The sequence below is a fragment of the Tympanuchus pallidicinctus genome, unplaced genomic scaffold (genome assembly GCF_026119805.1).
Source record: "Tympanuchus pallidicinctus isolate F22 unplaced genomic scaffold, pur_lepc_1.0 scaffold3, whole genome shotgun sequence".
NCBI classification, from domain to species: domain Eukaryota; kingdom Metazoa; phylum Chordata; class Aves; order Galliformes; family Phasianidae; genus Tympanuchus; species Tympanuchus pallidicinctus.
Window position 1 is genome coordinate 4,754,065 of NW_026294747.1, and position 22,852 is coordinate 4,776,916.

Below are 22,852 nucleotides of genomic sequence, written 5' to 3' on the forward strand. Positions count from 1 at the left end.
TTCTCCTGGACCCACTGCTCAAGCCTATTTTGGTCCCTCTGGATGGCATCCTGTCCCTTTTGCTGTTGACTGCATTCCTTCCTTTGATGAATAAGTTCAGATGATTAATGGAAGGTACAAGTGATTAGAAATATGAAGAGTAGATCTAACAGTCACAGATAGCAAACTTCATCTGAAGTGTTAAAAGCACATAACTTTTAGCCTGTGTGATTACTCTCCGGAGGTTTCTGTTGGAAGCAATCATTTTCCAAAAATCCTTGCTAATAATTATGTCAACAGATCTGTAGTTCAACACAGAGATGTATGTTTAAAAGCTATCAGAATTACTTCTATACAACCCATAATGAAGAAAAGATGCAAAGATATTTTGGAGGCTGCAGATCTGAACTTCAGTCTCTGCTCATGAACAGGGAATACTGTCCAGAACAAGAGTGCTTATCTGCTGAAAATACACTCACTTATGCAACATGAAAATATGTTATTTATAATCGTGAAATTTACATAAAATCTTAGTGCTTTGTCCTGGTTTTATCCATATTCTAGATCATGACATCATCTGACAGGTTGTTGTCATGATATGGAATACTGTTATCTCTTCTTGTCTTAATTAGGTCAGTTTTTTTTCCTTCTCCCTGAAAAGGAGACAGGTGAAAGGGATCTTTTTCCCCTCTTTCCCCCCATCGCATGTGAAATCATAACATGCTTATTCTACACTATACGTATTTTATAGTACTGAATACACTATACTAATAGTACTGAATAGTCTTCTATGAACATCATTGCTTGCTCATTTTAAATGTACATTCTTCTAAAGGTTTTTCCTCCTAATACTTAAAGGGAGTTTATAAACAGGAAGGAGATCGGCTTTTTATGTGCTCTAATAGGGAAGTGTTTTTAAATTAAAGAGGGGAGATTTAGATTAGATATTAGGAGGATATTTTTTACTCACAGGGCGATAAGGCACTAGATCAGATTGACCAGAGAGTCTGTTGATGCCCCATGCCCCGTTTCTGAAGGTGTTTAATGCTAAGTTGGATGTGCCCCTCGTTGACCTGATCTCTAGTGGCTGGCAACTCTACCCATGCCAGGGATTTGGAACTGAATGGTCTTTAAGGTTTCTTCCAACTCAAACCATTGTGATTTAGTTCCTCTTATGTGTTTACGCTGGTGTCCTTACTAAATTTGTGTCCAGGTGGCACGGTGCAAGAAATGTAGTTGACAGTGCACATCTTAGAACTGCAGGATCATTGAAATTGCAAGGGACCTCTTGGTAATCTAGTCCAATCATTGTTTTTTAAAAACCTAAGTTACTAATTTTATAAATGTGGAAGTTGCAAAACACTTCCAAGGAATGGTCATTAGCACATGAGATTTGACACTTTTAGTGGTGTAATGTTTTTCTGTTGCCCTTTGTAGCATCCTGTTGAAGAAGGATTGTGAATCATAGGCTGAAAATTAGCAAGCAGTAATTTTTGAGGTAACATCTAAGCAAGTGTAGAGCACATTTTTTTTGCTAGGAGCAGCTCATGTTGTAGAAAATTAATTTGCATGGTTGCAAAATCAGAACCGATTGAAGAAAAGGGAGATTTCTTTGCTAAGTAATAGTATTTTTTAATTCAATGTTAAAAAGATCAAAGCTGAGCATTTCTCTTTTGTAAATACAAATATTAGAATAAAAAAATCATTACTTTTGAATGCACAACAAAATAGACTGTGTGGAAAAATGCTGCTTTTCTGAAAGAGTGGCCAGGGACTGGAACGGGCTGCCCAGGGAGGTGGTGGAGTCACCGACCCTGGAGGTGTTCAAGGAGCGTTTTGATTTTGTGTGGAGGGACATCGTTTGGTGAGTACTATTGGTGATAGGTGGATGGTTGGACTGGATGATCTTGAAGGTCTTTACCAACCTTGGTGATTCTGTGATTCTGTGAAAAAATACTGCAAGCACAAATAATTATTTCAGCAGATCACTACATTACTCCATTATTACATACTCCACTACATTACCTTTTGGTGTAATTAGTGTTTCAAAGCCATTCTACTGTGGGAATACAAGAAAAACTGTTCAGAGCAGCAGCTGTGGAGTAAGATAAGCAGCATGAGAACCAAGGACTCCTCTAGAAGAAGAAAGAACGTCTCACGGCTCTGATTGGAGAGGCGACTGCACGAATGGTTGAAAAGTGTTTTGTAGAATGCTCTGTTGACGTGTAAAGGTGGATGGGAAAGTCATAAGGGTGGATGGGAAAGCTAGAGAAAGAAAACTTGTGAAGGTATGTAAGTGATGCAAGAACTTGTAATAGACGATTTGGATCGTTCGCATCTGAGTCTGTGCATCAGATGCTGCATCCTGTAGGCTAATTGTTTGCTTAAGACCCAAGGCAACTCTGTCTCCATGGCAACTGTTCTTTACTTTTTTATTTAGAAAACTGTACATGCTTCATACTTTACATATTGTTGGGTGTACTGAATAAGTTTAATAGTAACTTTTCCTTTGACTTAGTTGTTGCAGTGGCAATTCAACTGATTCTGAATGCTTTTTATCAGTGTAGTTTTCATGTAATTTAGCAGAGGTTTCTCAGCCGTGATAGTGATTGACAACATCACCAAAAGCAAACACATTTTATGATCCATGTTATATCACTCGTACCTGCTGTTTCATTCGCTATAAAGTGTTGGAGAATCAGGACTAATAAACTGATACTGAGAAGGGACTCAAGTTAATAAATGAAAAAATATAAACCTGAAAAAGTTCTCTCCAGTGTTCAGGCTGGCATGTCCAGGAAATGAACGCCAAAAGTATATTTGTCTTCCAGACTGAATTACTGAAGACAACTCATTTCACCTCTGACTCAGTTCATAGTGGAAAGAGTGGTTTTTGTTGTTGTTTTTGGTTTGGTGTTGTTTTTTTTTTCCAAAGTACTTCCAAAAGTACAAAGTACTTTTTTTTTCCAAAGTACTGTGCTTTTGAAAACAGATGCTCGATATTTTTCTCTCACTGTGAGTACTAACTTGCTTTTTTGAAATATTTTAGCTTTCATCAATTCTTGCCCAATAGAGGTTATGCTAATGACTCCAAGACTGGCCTTTTGAGCCACCTTAGTCAAGACATTTTTGCTAGGACTTCTTGTATGCTTTTCTATAAAGTTAGTTAAAATTATTAAAATCAAATTAAAATTTGTGCCAACACAGCTCATATCATGTGAGTTTTAACTGGTCAGGAAGGGTTATATTTTCCCTGTGCAGGCTTCTAGAAAGGAATGTTATAAACTGAATGAAAGGAAATAACGAAGAATAACTACCAGCCTGGTGATGGTTCTGGAGCTCATGCCAGGACTTAATCAAAATGAATTATCTGTTTGGGAAGGCAGGCGTTGTGAGATGCGAGCAGTTCCAGGCAAATAACTGTCAAGAATGTTTTAGATGTAGTTGATTCACTTGAACAAGTGATGGGCCAGAGATCTCCCCTACAGCTATAGTTTTATGGCATTTTTCAGTAAGGTAGGATTTTTTTTGTAAGTTATTCATTTTTATTTTTAAAACTATTGCTTTAGCATTTACTAAAAACTTTTTTCCCTTTCCTTTTTCTTTCAAAGTTTTCAGGTTAGTGTGTGTGAATGAACTGTACTTACTGATAGGCTTAAATGGAAGCAGTCTGATGCTTTGTGGAATCAAAGACCGTCCCTTCAGTGCCATGTCCTGCTGCCTTTGCACTCTACTTGAGAAAGATGAGACTTGATGTGGTGGTGACTAACCCTGCTGCTATTGTTGTGGTAGTGTTCAGATGCATCAGTGAAGAATATTATGAAGAATGCTTCCTATTGTTCCTATTGTTTGGAGTTTTGGAGCATTAAAAATGCTTTGTTACCTTGTTCAAGAATAATACAGTTCAGATACTAATACAGAGAAAACATTTCAAACAGCTTACTGTGACCAAGAATAATGCAACTCAGACACCTAATACAGGGAAAACATTTCCCAAGCAGTTTTGTGTATACATCACTGGTCCAGACTAAACATCTCAAAATAATCACACACATATATATAATTTATAACTTTTTTTTTTTTAAACCGGAAAGTATACAGACACCCTTCTCCCAGCTGCAATGCAACCAATTCAGGTATCAGTAGCAAATGATAATAGCAAACTGTGCATCTATCTTCAAGCTCATATTAATAAACTTCAGACTTCTGTAACAGCTGTAAAGGAGTATAGAGGAAAGCAGAACAAGACTTCCTTTGTGTATTCCTGGATGCCAGTTGATTGCAGTGCATTTATTAAAGGAGCTAAACAACTTGCTGTGTTTGTTTTTTTTGCATATATAGTGCAATTATAAATGTGCACATTTCCCTGAAACTGAGCACATATTAGTTCTTAAACAGTTTGAAGGACAAAGAAGTATTGGCTTAAATTTTAATTAACATGTTCTTATTTTATTATAAAATAAGTTATTATAAAAACAGTTATTATAAAAACAAATCAAGAAGATTTTATGGATTGAATTCGTTCCATTCATATTGCTTTCTCTAAAACCTAGCAGCAATAGCCTTAGTGGTATTTACTTGATGTTTACTTGCAGTAACATCAAAGAGATGACCTCTAATTTTCTAGGAATTAAGCAAATATAAATTAAACAACAGTCCTTGCTTCCCTAAATCTCTCCAATCTTTTAATGATAAATGATATGTTCTTACAGAAGGTGTTTCTTATCTTCGGCTTCTCCATCTCTAAAGTCTTCCTTTGGATCAAGAATTAAGGCTTCAACTCTTGTTTTTATAAAAAAAAAAAAAACACAAGCTAACCAAAACACAATGTTTTCAGAACTCTTAGGCCTCTTGGAGAAGTCCAGTGAAAATGAGGAAAATGCATGCAGTTTGTCTGAGGAATGACCGTAAAAATAAGAATACTAACTATACACCTCTTAAATGCTAATCTCTGCAATACCTGGAAGAAAATACGTGTCTGCTTTGCATTGCATCCTCAGTGTTCCTGTTAGAAAAGATAACAATAGAGAATCTCCTTTCAGAATTAATATCCATTTTAGATACTTCTGGCAATTGTAGTGAACTCTACAGCTACACAAGTGCTTTGTCCTTTAATTATACAGGATATTTCCAAACGGAAAGTAAAAAAAGTTAAAAAAGTAAAAAAAACCTGTAAACGAAAATGAAGAACATTCAAGAAGGCATAATCATATCCTAATAGCAATTTTAACTTCTTTGGCCAAAATGAAGTCTCAGAACACTGAGTTGAGTAAACATGCTCTTGCATTGTGTTGAGCCCTCTTGGCTTAGTGTGAAATGAATAGAAGTTGAATAGTCACTGAAAATGTTTCTCAAGTAATACTTGCATCAGGTACAGTGCTTGAAGCAAAGGATTTACATCTCAGATAAAACATGAATATTTAAGGCATAAAGTGCAACTGTTATTGTCATATAATCTAAATTAAAAAATAATTGAACTGAAGTTAGAGATACTGAGTAAGCTGATGATACTGTATAACTTACTATAAGCAAAAACCTGGGTGAAATAGAAATAATAGCTAATAGTAGAATAGTTAATTAGCACTTATGTTACAGTATTCATGATCTTTGTGTAACGTCCCTATAGACTGAAGTACCTTTACCTATTAATTCTCCAGGTCAAAGAAAAGAACAAAACTGTGGTGTTGTTGATATCTAACAGACATTGGTGATCTTTCATCATTTATTTACAGATAGTCGCAAAAATTAGAAAGTTTTGCTAACAAATATAAAAAAGCAGATCTGTGCAGCATCTATTTCATTTTATTGTCTAGTGCTGTATTGACCCATCTGTCAGCACAGTATTGAACTTTGAGGCAGCAACAGTAGGAGGATTGTAAAGAATGAAAATAGAAAATGCAGAGAAGAGAACAAAGAGGTGCGCTTTATTTTCCTAATAATTTTATTGATTTTCCATTCCTTTCTTGCATGTGCTATAGTGCTGAGTTTGTAGGACTGCAATTAATTGATTAATAACCTTAAAAATAAATAGGCTTGTTTTTGTTAATTGTTTGATGAAGTTTATGAAAGAAAATATGTGGTAACATCACCATGTAGACCAGGGCAGCCTAGTCTAGTAGATGTTGATGATGCCTATGACAGGGGGTTGAAACTAGATGATCATTATGGTCCTTTTCATCCCAGGCCATTCTGTGATTCTATGATCTGGTTTCTGGCTTGGAAACAGCCTCTATTTTACATTTGGTTTATTGCTGCTAATCCATGTGTGAATATACACCGACGCATTTACCATATATCGTACAGACTAATTGGCACGGCTATTATTTAAGGAAGATGAGAAGTTCAGCATTATTGCAGTTTTTTAGCATCAGAGATAATGGAAGCTAAGAATATTTGCTGGGAAAAGAAAGACCAGAGAGATTGAGGTGCAGGTTTATCTTTGGAGACAAGAAAGACTGAAGATGTGCGAAAGTAAAGCAGCATTGAACACCATTTATCCTTTTATTAAGAAGAGTAGTTTGGATTTGATATCCTTGAAATAACATGAGATATTTTGTTACAGTTTCATTTCTAAACATCTCCGTGATTCTGCTTTCTGGCTGATTTGTTTTGGAGCCTTTGAAGTTCTTCGTTGACAACTCATTGAATTGTCAGGATTTTTTCCACATCATTGCCTTAATTCTAGTACTGTCTCTTTTTTTTTTTTTTTCATCATATATTCTTCTCTCCAACTCTCATACTGTTGTCTTTTTTCCCCCCATCTCTTGCTGCATTTCTTGTTATTTCTTATTTGAAATAAACATCTCTATCTGATAAAAAATCACAGGCATGTTTTGCATTTTTGCTTTTTTCAAACATAGCCATTTGTTCTAAATAGTGTGCGGAAATCCAAGTCTTGTGGTTTAAGGTTATCAAATGAATTCCTGGATATTCAATAGGAAAATGATTATTTCTCTGTGTTACTCAAAATTAAAAAGACTGCCAGTAACGTAGCAAGATAAACAGTAAGACCATTATGAAATTAATATGAGATGATAGCACACTGAAACAAAGAACTGTTAACTAAAGCTGGTAAAATATATAGGTCCCTCTGAAATTAATGCCTCCTACTTATTTCCATGGAACCTGAAACATATAAGGAGAACAATAACTGTTTGATAGGGGAAATTCTCATCTACAGAACACTCTTCTCTTTCAACACAGTTGCCACTATTAGCTATGCATTTCCAGCAGCAGTGAACAAGAGACTGTGTGCTACGCTCGTGAAAATCTGCATGTCCATCTGGAATATGGCTTGTTGCTCTTGCCTCTGCTGACAGACTCTATCCATCTTCACTGCTCTCACATGCACTGTTTAGCCTTCATAACATTCAGCAGGTGTCAACGGGTGCAATTTTTTCCACAAGAAGGAATTCAGTGATGCACCTTTGCTTCATTGGCACCTTCAGGTCAGACAGGATTCTGTCAGATCGCCACTCTGCTGCCATCTGTCACAATGCAGCAAGATGGAACTTCAACCTCTACGGTTGAACCACCAACATCCACCTCTGACATTGAGGGCTGACATAATAAAGCAGGAGACATCATTTTTGAAGCAATCCTCATAAAGAAATCTTAAAGCTGGGACTGTATTTAGTTTTATTTTGTGTGTGTGTATGTGTGTGTGTTAGTTCAAAATTTAGGTATATATATTTTTTTACTTATCTCTAGAATAAGTAGGAAATATTTCAAATAAATACTATTTATTTTATTATAGACATATTCTGAATGTTTTCAGCAACAAGAGTAGTTTAAAATCTGGCTCCTGGTTCTATTGCACTTACCTGGGACAAGTTTTTAAGAAGTGTTGAGTAATCTTGAGCTGCATTCTTGTGTTGAAGAGGGACTTATGTTTAGCCCTTTCTGCAAATCTTATGTGCTTCTTCCCCTAAGTATATATTCCCAGCTTGGCACAATAATAGTGGAAGCACACTAAATCAGTTAAGACTGTTAATTTGCTTTAAAAAGAATTCTGATAGATGAAATTCTCCTCAGGCTCCATGCCTAGGGGCTTCAGATGCAGAAAGATCCAAAAAATGAGGGAGGGGGTTTTACAGCTGAGAGAACAAGGCTAGTGTAAAGATTTGTTAGAAATATTAATTGCTGCTTTTTCAGTGGTGTCCATAGACTGCTTTGGTAGGTTAGGGGGAAATTATTTCCATTTACTAATACAGGATAAGTGGGCAAGAAAGTTCTTTAGTCTTCCTGTGATTGCAATGTAACTCTAGGCTGAAAATGCAAGTGAATTAATTGTGGAATGACTGCTTAATAATAATAGAGCTATTATCATTAGTTTGCATGGTAAGTCACATTTATTAACTCATGAATGATAAGTCCTAGGGAAAGTTATTACTTTGCTGTTCAATCCTGTCATTCCTGTCTCTGATGGCAGGAAGCAACAGAGTACAGATGTTGAATAGTTGAAAACTGTGAGGTGGGAGGAACTGCCTGTGATTCATGGTGGATCTGAAAGAGAAAGTTAATATTTTCCTTTGCTACCATACAGTTTTTCTACTGTACTGAAATCTGTGAGTATCATTTTTCTATCCAGAAAGGATGATTTGCACACTACCAAGTTAATGCCAAGTTAACAATCTCCTTAAAGGAGGATTTTGTTTTTGAACTGTTGAACAAAAAGAAGCACAGTGTTCCTTGTAAATTTCCTAGCTCACTTTGCCCTGTATTCAGGCTCTTGTATTTTATTTATAAAATGAAATATAGATCTATACCACGTGCTCCAACTTGCTATTTTATAAACTGAAGCAAATATTAAACTAGGAGTTCTTTCCTCACTGTGGTCAATGGCAGTTATTCCCAATACTGTGAGTAAGTGTGAGAATAGACCAGAAAGATGTTTGCTTGAATCAAATGAAGGTATAGTAGATAATTCTTTCAAGAAGTTGCAGCTTATTTGAAACACTTGGTTTGTCTTATGAGAGAAGCTGTATGCAGTCATTGTTTGCATGAAAATGCACTAAAACTTGTCCAGCTCATTTTAATGAGTCACTGAGGGACCGTATTAATGCCTTCATCTGTTAGGTTGTATGTGAAGCAAGGGACTGCAATATTCAAGTTCAGTGCTCTGAAACAGAATGCAAATGTCCAATAGAGACTGTTCATGGCAATTAGGAAACAGTAACAGTTGTTTGAAAGACAGAGACTACATGTTAGTTTAGACTAGAAGTCTTACAAAAAAGATAATGGAATGCTTTCTTTGGAAATAGGATGAAATCTGTTATCATTTTGTGGTTTTTCTGTTTCTCAACAGGTATGTGTACATCCAAAAACTAACTATTAAAGTAGGGCTTTAATTCTGTCACTTCAAAGAACTATCCCTGATGATACAGATAAATCTTGTAGTTGTGGCCATCACAAGGTTCCAGCAGAGCCCGAAAACATCATGGAAACCACTATGGGAGTTCTGCATCCACTGCAGACTTGAAGCTGAACAGAAAAGATAGAGTTTATCAGACAGTCACAAGCTCAAAAATCATAGATAATATGAAGATCATGTGAAAATTACTCGAAGTCTAGAAGTAGCAAATGTGGATAAGTTAATATACGCTGTGCTCTCTGAACACTCAGTTCTTTCAATGTCATCTCAAACTATGTGAAATGTGGGACATTCCTTCAGTGACTTGGTTCTATCTGTGATTTTAAGGAAAAATGCTGATCAACAAGTGTGAAAACACACTTCAACTCTAAATATATGAAGTTTTATGTTACTGGTGGTATCAGAACAGATTTAAACACATAGAAAGGCATTTGGGTGAAGTTTAGGTGCCTAAATCCAAAGATGCAGTTCAGAATATTTTTACTGTATCAGGATATTCACTTACAGTTTGCAAATGTATTAGATCTATGAGAATCTAAGGTCTTAAGTTTCTCACCAAAACTATATGCGGCTGAAGATGTGAAAGATGTGAATGACCTGTTATATTTTATATGAAGAAAGCAGTGAACAAAATACAGCAACAGTCTTGCTGGTCATAGCTGGTCATTGCACCCAGATCATGACTGACTCTTTCTGTTAACATCTCTGGACATTCCCCCCCACTTACTTAGCTGCTCTGTTTCACCCAATTTCATCTATTCAAACTTGAGATGAATAGAAGGTATCACCACAATCTTCACAGACCTTATTGTTTAGTCTATTACCACATCAGTTAGTGGCTTTATATTTCTTTTGGGAGGTAGCAGCTGGAAGATTTGAAACCTCTCAGGTGAAAAAAAACTTGTTGATAACTACTGTGATTTTAGTTCCCTACTATATACTAACTAAAGTTTTAAAAAAGAATATGACCACTTATTCACATCAGAAGTTCATATTTTTTTCGTAGCATTTGGTTACATCTAGATCGTATCTACCATTGCTACAAAATTTATTTTATGCCTGGCTTGTTTGACTCACTTCCAATTAGCATCCCATTGTGAAGTAGGTATCAACCTAACACATCACTACAAAATCTGTTTGCATGAGAACACTGAAAATCATCCACTACAACCTCCTTCGTATTTGTCTAATGTTGTATTTGCTGTGATATTTCACAGGTGAAAATATTTAGCTCTGGTTTACAGAGAGGGAAATGGAGGTGTGGGTTTATGACTAAGACTTGAGGAAACCAACACTAAATGGAGGAACAGAAGCCTGTTCCAATACTGCCAACCTGTCCACTTCATCCTAGCAGAAGTGAAAACATCTAATTAGATTCTAGTTGAAGCTATGGGTGGACAATAGCTTATAAGACAACACTGAGTCTGACCTCATTATATAAATACCAGAGGGCTTCTATAAGATGGGCTGAGATCTGGAGCTAAACTTGGAGTCTGACATCGACAATGCAGTTTCAGTGAGAGAAAGAGTTAGAAATACTTGGAGCTGTACTCCTTGGAAATGATCTCTCTTTGAGTTATTTTTTCCAAAGATAATATTTAAGGCTTAGACCTTCAAATACATTCACATTTGTATGAGTAGTCTTGTTTGAATAAATTAGCCATGCAAAGTCATCCTGTACAGGTGTTATTCTGGGGGAATTTTCGACTGTAATAAGCAGTGAGAAGGACAACATTACTTCTTGTTGAGAGGATAATGAAAAATAACAGATCCTTTGGAATGTATTTTACTAGAGAAGACATGATGAGTGAGAGAAATTTTTAACAAATTCTATGTTTCTAGGAGAGGAACACTCTTCTAGTGGGAAATACAGATACTCAGGGAAAACTCTTTAAGTATGTGTTGGCAAAGGATTTACAAGGAAGCAGAGGAAAGAGGTAATCACTTGTGAAAGGATGAATGAAACAATATTATTTTGGAGACAGAAAACAGGCCTACACAAAACTTTCCTTGGTATTTCCCATACATTCTGTACTTTTCATCTTACTGTAGCTTGAAGAAAATTAACTTTGCTTTTATTTCCAGAACAGAAATCATTGCACAGGGAAGGAATACATAGAGTAGAAAGCACAAAAGAAAATATTAGGGATCAAAGGTAATACTTAGATCATAATGATTTGTTTATTTAAATGATGCTGGAATTCATTCTTCCAGTTCAGTAAAGGCCAAATATTTGTCTTTTGAAGATATAATAGATTTTATTATAATGATTATTATTATTATTATTACTGTTTTTTCTTAAAATATAACTCAGGACAGTTTGCCTGTTTTGGGGGAGGATCTTAGAGCAACTCAGATTAAAAAGACTGGGCAGCTTGAATCTGTGATTCTGAGTATTAATGGCCCCTGATGATGGAGCCGGATGTGCAAAAATGAAACATGATTATGCATTAGGTTGTTCTTGGCAATACCAAAATAGTTAAAATTACAGTTTGAGTTCTTTCCCCGTGTTTATGCAGATAGCTGGTGTCTCTTCTTATCTGCATTATCTAAATCTCACTTGCTTTCCAGATGTTTAGGGCATTGATTCTTCAACAAGTGCTCTGAAAAGAAATTAGGCATTTTTTTCCTCATGTCTAGTGGGTGGACCTCTCAGAATTACCAAAGCATAAGTAATACAGCATAACTAAGCATAACTAAGCAATAATAATGATCATGTGAAATTAGAAATAGTTCTTAGAAGTTTTGCTGTTTTAATAAATCAGGATACAGCTGTAAATGACAATGTCAGTGCTTCTTGGTATGGGCCAGGTTACACATAGCACATAAGTCTTAGTTAATCAAATAACAGAGTGGTTAACATTGGGAAGGACCTCTGATCCACTTATGACTGGTTCTGTTCCTATTTCTGTGCTTGAGGTTTGTGTTTAAGCATTTGTGCGGGTCTCTGGAGAATGTTTGAGACGAATAATTTCTTATGAATTAGGTTTGCAATAACAAAGCAGTTGTTCCAGCTGACAGACAACAGAAATGTATTGACTACCCTTTGTAATTATTTTACTCATGTAGCTGTACAACATGGGTTAGATAGCTGAAAACCTGGACCAGCAGGCCAGCTGACTTCCCAGGCTGTCTTTATCATGCTGCTGAACAGTAGAGTCACTAGGTGTATTTTAAGTTAATTAGCAAAATGTTAGCATAATTGTAATTTCTTGATAGATCGCTTTCTGCAATCGAATTGCAGCACAGTCAATAAAATAACACTAAGGGAAATTGGATAATATTTCCATTTCTAAATACGTTCCTTTGGCCATCAGTAAAGAGATGTAGAATTCTTTACATTGGAGAATAAGAACTCTGGCAGAGACTGTGTTTAAGACATTACACCATAAGGGAGGAAGGAGGAAATGGAATAAAAGGTCTCACACAGCTTTCCTAGCAGCTTTAAGGCTCTGAGTGTTCCTCTAGTCTGCTGGTTCTTTCTGTAAGTTCCCAAAAGGGAACACTAGGTTCTCCACAGACTCCCTGTAGAGCATCCACAGCATTATGCTATTTCTGAGACATCACATTTGGCATAGCAGTTTTGTCAATAAGTGGAAAAAGATGAGGAAGAAATCAAGCATGTTTTTGAGGTTCTTCAGAAATACACGAGCACCTTGAGTTTGTCTGCAAAACAAGTCATGGCCAGTACAAATATAATTTAATCTCATATTTCTGCTATCATGCTGCTGGTCCTTTTTCTTTGGTATGTATGTCAGAAAGAGCAGGGCTTGGAAGTTTAATGACTGTCAGATATGTGTAACTAGTTACATGACAAAAAATGTCATCAGTGACAGTAGAAAGTAGGAAGCCTGGTCAAAATTCTGAAGTGCAAAAGCTGTACTACCAGACTGAAGTTGCAGTGTCAAGAGGAGCTGGTATTTTTGCAATACCCTACAAAATTCAGCATTACACAGAGGTTTGAGTTGAATTTAGCTTTATGCCACCTACCAGCAGGGATTAAACAATACTTGATTTCAGCCCTCAATTAGCTATGTGGCAATTGTACATCCTTTCATTAAGAAAAGAGATGAAAGGCTTTGCTAGCAGCCCTGATCTCCATAGGAAAAGTATGCTTATCTTGATTCAGTCAATAATTGTGGTGATGTTTTTTTACTTGAAAACAAGTATTTGTAGATTCAGGAATCCGGGAATCTGTGAAATTCTGTTTATGAACAGGATTAGATGGTAATGACTTAATTGATGTTTGAGCATGTAGACAAACTATCCATACCAAATCCTTTCAATAATTGTATCTTTTCATAAAATGATTTTTTGTGATTTAGGTCTCAGACAGTAATTACAAACCAGCTGCTATTTTAGGCAGTCTGAAGCACGCCTGTACTGCTTCTTGTGAAGTTGAAAACAAATAGTAAAGCACTGTTGAAGCTCTTAATGCAGCAAAATGAATGAAAGTCACTTAAGGTAACATGACATCATGTATACATACAATGTATTATTTTAGTTGATATTTATATTAATGTAATAAATTGTCTGGGTTCAGAGTCATGGCTGCATTTAGTCTGGAATTATTTTTTAAGTGTTGGATTGAGTCTTCTGGGTCAAACAGCTCAGGTGTCATTTGAAGACTTGCATAAAAATCACAGAGTGCTGGGGGCCTTGGAAGGGTTGGGATGAATTGAAATTTGCTAACTTAAAAGGCCATAGTGCACCTGCATAAGACACAGTGCAGCTTAGGAAGAAGTTAACATATCTACCTCTACTACCCACTGTCCTGACGTGTTCAGAGCAGACTGGATTTTCAGGGATGTAGTGTAGTAGAAGGTTGTCTATTAGATTGCTGCGTTCTCGTCGAGGCAGCAGGAAGGCTGGCATATGCTGAGATGGGAATTCTCCAAAGAGAAAAGAGGGTTTCCTGGCTGGAGGCAAGAACTTGGATTGCTTCTTATCCAAAATGTTCTTATGCAATGCTGTTTATTCAGCACACATTGTATGCTGTCTGTTGTCAAGCATGCTTTTCTTAGAGAGAGGAAATAAAACTCAGCTTAGCATCTGAGTATATTGTTCAGAACATTATTTCAAGGAAATTACTGGCTCTAAAATGCTTGTCATTGGCCATTGTGCAAAATAACAACAATCAACTGCCTCCCACTTTGAAATTGACACCTGACACTAATGAATGCGCTAATTTTGTTTTCTCCATTCTTCTGCATTCCATGCATGAGTGGAGCTGATATACTATCTGTAGCTTGTTTTTGCATTGGTACTCTCATTCCTCCATTACAGCAGCTCTTTTTACACCTGTTGCTTTCAGTAATTAATAGGGAGAGTGAAAACTGCATTCTAGAGAGCCATGTAAAAGAATTCTCTGAGAAAGAGATAGAGAAATACATTATGAATTTTAAAAAGCAGGTTGTTCCACTAATCATTTAGTCAGCTCATGTGGAATTGTCTTTAAGTATTTCTTCCTGTGGGATTATTCTGCGTGAAAGAATGAAGCAGAAGGTAATCCCACCTGCCAGATGCTAAGGGGACATAAAGATCTTCTTCCACTCGTGTAGCTTGCTGCTGGCTCGACTGTCACCTGCTGATCCAAGCACAAATACAAGCTAGGTGGAGAATGACTTGAGAGCAGCTCTAAGGAGAAGTATTTAGGGGTGTTGGTTGATGAAAAACTCAGTATGAGCCAGCAAAATACACTTGCAGCCCAGAAGGCCAGTTGCACCCTGGTTTGTTTATTAAGAAAAGCATGGGCAGGATGTTGAGGGAGATTTTGCCCCTATAGTCTGATCTTGTGAGACCCCTCATGGAGTACTGGGGCTGCCAGCATGAAAAGGACACCGAGCTGTTGGAGTAGGACCAGAGAAGGGCCATGAAAATGATCAGAGAGCTGCAGCACCTCCCCTATGGGAATAGACTGCGAGTTGGAATTCCTCAGCTTGGAGAGAAGGCTTCAGGGGGGCGTTTATAGCAGCCTTTCAGTACCTGAAGGGGGCTTTCAGTAAAGCTGGGGACTGACTATATAGAAGGGCATGTAGAGACAGGCTGAGATTATAAAATAGAAGAGAGTGGGTTTAGACTAGATATTAGGAAATTCTTTACCATGAGGATAGTGAAACGCTGGAACAAGTTGCCCAGAGAGGCTGTGGATGCCCCTCCCCGGAGGCATTCAATGCCAGGCTGCACAGGGCTTTGAGCAACCTGGTCTAGTGGGTGGTGTCTCTGTATGGAGGTTGGAACTAGGTGATCTTAAAGGTCCTTTCCAAACCAAACCATTCTATGTTTCTATGATCTGATATACAAAGAAACTACAGAGATGCATTTTTTTCTTTATAGTATTGTGGTTCTGTATGTAAAATAGGGGACTAAATGGCAGGAGATGTGAGCAGAGACTCAATACTATATTCCTATAGGAAACAGTTAGGAGAAGAAGGCAGTGGTGGCTGTAAACTAGTTATGTTTCTCATATTCTACAGGAGCTATTTTTTCTGTTCATAGGAAAACAGACTCATAACTCTTCTGAATTAGAATTGCCCTAGTTCTCTTTCCACAGCTTGCTATGTATCAAATCTTTTATCTGAAGCACATATTGTATGCATCCTGCTTCCATGAATATTTTCAATTAGTTAATCAGAAGGATACTGCTAAAAGGAGATGCAATGGGATCTCAACAGCAGAATGGAAAAGCAGATAATTCCTTTATTTCTGTGAGAAGCTAGCAATCACTACTAAATGTGTGGTGCTCTGCATTCCTCACACAGTAAAGACTTGCTTGTTTTACTCACTGAAATGCGCCTTTCTCTTCTTTTACTCCAGTATCACAAAAAAAATGTTTTTTGTTTTCTTTTTGTTAGAATGTTCTGTATTTCTTTGCTTTGTCCCAAGTTATTACCCTTACTGAAATAGTTCTTACAAAGTACAGGATCTGGCAGGGGGATGGAGGCAATTAATACGGAGCAGTAAATCCAAATATCCTTTCTTTGGAAGTTCATCTGTTAAGAATGGTATTATTAGATATTGAAATAAAACTTCCAGAAGGCATTTCTCAATTAACTTTGGGCAGCTAGAGGGATACTTCTATTCCCCAAAATACTATGGTAACACCTTTACTAAACACAGCACTCACCTGTTCTTCACTTGCCCTATGAACCAGTATTCCTATATTCCTGAATACTTGTTTGAACAACTCTAAGGATGCTCCTGTGTTATGGCATGTAACACTTATTGAAGCACTCTTTCAAGCTTAGCATGTTAACAAATGTTTGATGTCTTTAAGGAAAGACATCAATAATTATTGATAATGTATTTTACTGAGACCTTGGATTTTGTAACATTCATCAAAAATGATTCAGGCCTGGCTACTACTGTTAACTCATTAAGTTCATTCTGGCAATTAATTCTAGTATGATCTGACATTTTGAAGCATCACTTGACATTACACTGTTGGTCTGATACCTGAAGACAAAACACACTCCTTCCTTAATGAAAACGTTCTTGCTGAGATGCAATGGCAGACTAAATATGAATAGTGGCTGGAAGAGATCGTTACCAGCCTTATCTTCTGGAACTGAACTTGCTGATGAAATTGTAAGAGAAATCAATGTGTTTGAGAAGGTTTTCTTATGTATGAAGAATAAGTATCATTGAAGCAATCTCTCTATTGAAAATAGCTAAGGAAAAGATGATGCAGAAAAGATTATGAGGAAGGAATATAAAGAGAAGAATAGGTGGATAGCAGAAAAGTATGTAATGGGGGGAAAGTGAAAACAGCACAAAATGTAAATGAATATCTATTAGGCATATAATTAGATGTGGCTTAGATAATATTTCTGCTTGGAGTGAAAGTTCTAAGGCAAAGTACCTTGGAGCTCATCCACAGGGCTCTAGAGATTTTGATTTTCCTGCCTTAAATGTCCTTATTTTAACAGGGAAAGGGAAGAGGGAGAGACTGGCATTCATATTTTCAAGCAGACTTAAGGAAACATAAAAACAATTCAACAAAGCCATAAAACTAAATCTAAAGATACTTCTGATGAAAAGAAGAAATTTATTTTATGGGGAGTGTTTGAGTTGTAGTTGGCAGCACTTGAAACTGGTTTTAATTTAAAATAGATCTAAATTGAGGGAAGGAGGAAACAGCTTCCAGCCCTCTCACTGAGAGGAGATTCAGCTCCAGTGTCACATTCAGAATTCCACCTTCCGTTTCAATGCACTTTCACTTTTGGCTCAGGTATCATAGAAGAATTCTGGGACACTTAAAAATAATTGAAAAAAGATGCAAGAAATGAATTTATTTGGAAAAATACGGATAAAAAAATATGTCAGAAAATCTTAGCTCCTGAAACCAATAGCAGGAAAACCACCTGTAGTAGTAAAATGTTTATTTCCAATTACCAACCCTGTGCCATTATAGTACTGAACAGAATACGATGGTGACCCCAGGTATGCAATAGCTTTCTGCTACATTTGTGTAGTAATGATTTCAGGAATCTTGTGCCATTTATAATGGCCTAAGCATATTTTTGTTATTGACCCCAAAAGTGAAGAACGAGCTTGTGATCCGAGACAGCCAGCACGGCTTCACCAGGTCATGCTTGACCAATCTGGTGGCCTTCTATGATGGAGTGACAGCATCGGTGGACAAGGGCAAGGTGACCAATGTCATGTACCTGGATTTGAGCAAGGCCTGTGACATGGTCCCCCACCACACCCTTATCTCCAAATTGGAGGGATGTGGATTTGAAGGGTGGACCACTCCATGGATAAGGAATTGGTTGAAAGGCTGCAGACGGAGGGTGGTCATCAATGGCTCTGTGTCCAGGTGGAGGCCGGTAACGAGTGGCGTCCCCAGGGGTCTGTCTTGGGACCGGTGCTCTTAACAACTTCAGTGGCATCGATGGAATCGAGTGCACCCTCAGCAATTTGCTGACGACACCAAGCTGAGTGGTGCGGTTGGCACGGTGGAAGCAAGGGATGCCATTCAGAGGGACCTCGAGAGGCTGGAAAGGTGGGCCTGGGGGAACCTGATGAGGTTCAACACGGCAAAGTGCAGAGTTTTGCACTTGGGCCGGAGGAATCCCAGGCATCCACGCAGACTGGAAGGAGCGGTGCTTGAGAGCAGCCCTGCGGAGAAGGACCTGGGGGTCCTGATGGATGAAAAGCTTAACATGAGCCAGCAGTGTGCTCTTGGGGCTTGGAAGGCAAATGGTATCCTGGGCTCCATCAGAAGAGGGGTGGCCAGCAGGGACAGGGAGGTGATCGTCCCCCTCTACTCTGCTCTTGTGAGGCCCCATCTGCGGTACTGCGTCCAGGTCTGGAGCCCCCAGTGCAGGAAAGACTGGGAGCTGTTGGAGAGGGTCCAGAGGAGAGCCACAAAGATGATGAGGGGACTGGAGCACCTCCCCTATGAAGACAGGCTGAGGGAGCTGGGCTTGTTCAGCCTGGAGAAAAGAAGGCTGTAGGGTGACCTCATTGCAGCCTTTCAGTACCTAAAGGGAGCCCACAAACAGGAGGGGAATCAACTCTTTGAAAGGGTTGATAAGGGCAGACAAGGGGAAATGGTTTTAAGTTGAGGGAGGGGAGATTTGGGTTGGATGTCAGGGGGAAATTCTTTACAGAGAGAGTGGTGAGGTGCTGGAACAGCTGCCCAGAGAGGCTGTGGATGCCCCTTCCCTGGAGGTGCTCAATTGGATGGGGCCCTGGGCAGCCTGGTCTGGTATTAAATGCCGAGGTTGGTGGCCCTGCATGTGGCAGGAGGGTTGGAGATTCATGATCCTTGAGGTTCCTTCCAACCCTGGCCGTTCTGTGATTCTGTATTGTTCTACTTGATGCAGCCATAAGACTTAGGGGTGTTTGCAGTTCTTGTAGCTCCCAAAGTCCTTTCCTATTAATTTAAAATATTTTTTTAGGAATTTGGTTATGAAATTCAAAATGAAGCAGAATTTCCTTTAGGGGTCAATTGAACTTTACTACTATGTTTGATGTTGCATGGCCTGGGTAAGCTAGTATCTGAGTGAGATTCCTCCTGGGCAATGGAGGAGAGTGGATCAGGCTTAGCAAAGACATATGGTATATGTTAAAAAAATTTGAACTGAAAGTAAAATGCTGTCATGTTTGGAGAGATAATGTTTTATACCAAAGAATACATGTAGTATGAGTAAAAGATTTTAGATTAGATTAGGTGAGATTAGAATTGTTTATTTTAAACTGTGAGATTATTCACCAAATTTCAGTGATTTATTTACTCATATAGGGGTATATTTGCTCAAGAAATCTTTTTTTTTTTTTTTTTAAGGTTGAAAATCATTCAGAAAGTTCAAATTGTTGCAATTTCAGTTGATGGGCTTAAAATTATATAGTTTGTTTGTTTGTTTGTTTTGGCTTTTTTTAGACCTTAACTGAACTTTTCCGTCATTCTTTAATAGGCTCCTTGGAGCAGACTTGTCTGCTCGGGCACATCTTATGCTATGGAACACAGGTTATTTTATTGGAACATAAATTCACTAATGGTTATTTGCAATTTTAAGTGGTTTAAGGCTATGACCTTTTGGACAGCATGGTGCACCAGATTACCATGTCATTAATTAATTTGGAAAAGAAACGCCTAAGCATTTCCAGCAAAGGATTTGATCCTGTTTAAATGGCAATATTAAAATACTGATCACAGTGATAAAGTGTTACTTGAAACAAGCTGTGTTCTCACAGCTGCTAAGGAACAATTTCAGTTTCCAGTTCTGAACATTACAGCTTCCTATTTGTACAAGTCATGGAAGGGTAGGATTTGACTCTGGTAGATCTGCTGATTTCTGTTTCAAGGCAGAGTGTGGCTTTTGCTTAACATTTATAGAAGTGTTTAAAAAAAAAATTAAAAAAAAAAAAGGGAAAAAGATGTTGCTTATTAGAAACAGCTTTCAGGGCCAACTGTGACAAATTTCAGTCACAGCATGGTTTATTTTCCTTTCCTGGAAAACGGCTACCTTTGGAGTCTATTCATTGACTATACAGGGATTATCAACCTTTTGCTTGTCACTTTTGGTTTATTAATAGCATTGCCCACGAAGACTGCTGCAATCAGTATTTCAGCTGTCCCTGTTTTACTGAAGTTTTGTTTAAAATATGTTGGTTATATGGAGAGTTAAATGATGACTCTGCTGGAAAAGGGTCTTGAAAAGAGGTGTGTAGGCCTGTTTTGACGGAGGAAGAGGCTTTTACTTTTAACAAAGAAACATGAAAAGAATATTTTTGACAAATATAAAAAATAAAAGACGTTTAAAAACACTTCTTAAGTTCTTAAATATTTCCTGCTATAGTCTAGTTTAGTTTATCTTCTGGGACAGAGGGGGATAGCTAACGTTGACAGTCATTGACACCTATTCACGTCTTTCCATCTCTTATGATCTTGTCAAGGAAGCTGTCTAGAGCGCATATTTCCTTTCCCTGCATCTGTATGGAATGCAGAAAGACAGGAGGCTGTTTAGGGCTGCAGGTGCTGAGACAACCAGCACGGATTCACCAAGGGCAGCTCATGCCTGACCAAGCTAGTGGCCTTCTATGATGGAGTGACAGCATCGGTGAACAAAGTGAGGGCAAGTTATATAGTCCTCCTGGATTGCAAGACCTTTAACATCCTTATCTCTAAATTGTAGAGATATGGCTTCAAAGGGTGGACTATTTGGTGGATAAGGAGTTTGTCAGAAGGTCGCAGCTAGAGTTGTGGCAAATGACTCCAGGTCCAGATGGAGGCCAGTGATGAGTGGTGTCCCCCAGGGGTCCATCTTAAGACTGGCACTTTTTAACATCACTATCACTGACATAGATGATGGGATCAAGTTCACTCTCAGCAAATTTGCAGATGACACCAACCTGAGTGGTTCAGATGGTAGTACAGAAGGAAGGGATGACATCCAAAGGGACCTTGATAAATGTGAAATGTGGGCCTTGTGTAAACCTAATGAGGTTCAACAAATCCAAGTACAGTGTGTTGCACTTGGGTTAGGGCAATTCCATATATGTATTCAAACTGGGAGATCACTTTGAGAACACTTGGCCCTCCCAAGAAGGACTTTGTGGTCCTGCTAGATAAAAACTTAACATGAGTCAGCAGTGTGCTTGTACAGTCCAGAAGGATAACGGTATCCCAGGCTGCATTAAAAGAGAGGAGTGTGGCCAGCAGAGAGAAAGAGGTGATTGTCTCTCTACTCTGCTCTTGTAAAGACCCATCTGGAGTACTGAATCCTTGTCTGGGTCCCACAACACAGGAAAGCTTTTGGAGATGGTCCAAAGGAAGACTATGAGGATAATCAAAGTGCTAGAGTACCTTTCCTACAAAGACATAATAAAGGAACTTGTCATATTCAGTCTGGAGAAGGCTTCAGGAAGACCTCATTGAGGCCTTTGAATATTTGAAGAGAGATTATGAACAGGAGGGAAATCGACTTTGAACATGGGTAGACAGTGGTAGAACAGGGTGGAATGGCTTTAAACTAAAGGAGGGAGATTTAGATTAGATGTCAGGGAAAGTTTCATCACTGAGATAGTTGCCCCAGAAAAGCTGTGGAGTATGCGGAGGTGTTAAAGGCCAGCAGGATAAGGCCCTGCACAACCTGATCTAGTGGTTAGCAGCTCTGCCCATGGCAGAGAGGTTGACCTTTGAGCTCCCTTCCAACCCAAGCTGCAATTCTACTTTTATTGGTGATAATAGTTACTTCAACATAACTGGCTTGCTATGATTTCCTTTCCCATATATCTGTGATGTCAAATACTCTAAATATGACAACACCTACATTAATTTTTTTTTCAGTTGCACGGAATTATTTTGTCACTTTTTTTATGTCACTGACCCTTCATTAATGCAGTATTTGCACATAGGCTAGATCTTCCAAATGAGAAAAAACCAAGCTTACCCCCCAAAAAGATAGAGAAACTCAAAGTTAATTAGATGTTATGCACATGTAGAAGCCTTGCTGATGCATATGTAATATTTCAGTTCATATGAAATAAAATAAGAATATAGCCCTTTTAGGTACAGTTTGTGGTCACACCACAGTGACATCTGTGCTATTTTTTCCATTTGTTTCTGGGCTCTGCCAGTGGAACCCTGGGAATTTCCCCAAGCTACATGTCAGGTTTTGACAAAAAGAATGCTAATCTTGCTAACCTGCCATGTTAAATACTAATTTTGGTAATTTACCATACTATGTGTTGGTAAAAGTACTTCTGTATCTTCTTTATTTTTATTCTTTATTATTACATATGAGATTCATGTTTGATATATTTAAAAATATTTTACATCCACAGAGGTAAACAAGAGGAAGATTCTGCATTCAAAACCCCAAATCGTGTTGGAGTGCAGTAAAGTAACTGTCATTGTTTTGTGATCTTTGGTTTTTGGTATTCCACATCATAACATCATGTAGTGCACTGGGAGTTTAACTGTTAATGCTCAAGTTCTGGGTACCTGTCTGGAAGAGAAGAAGAGCTATGTTCCCCAGGGGGCTTTGT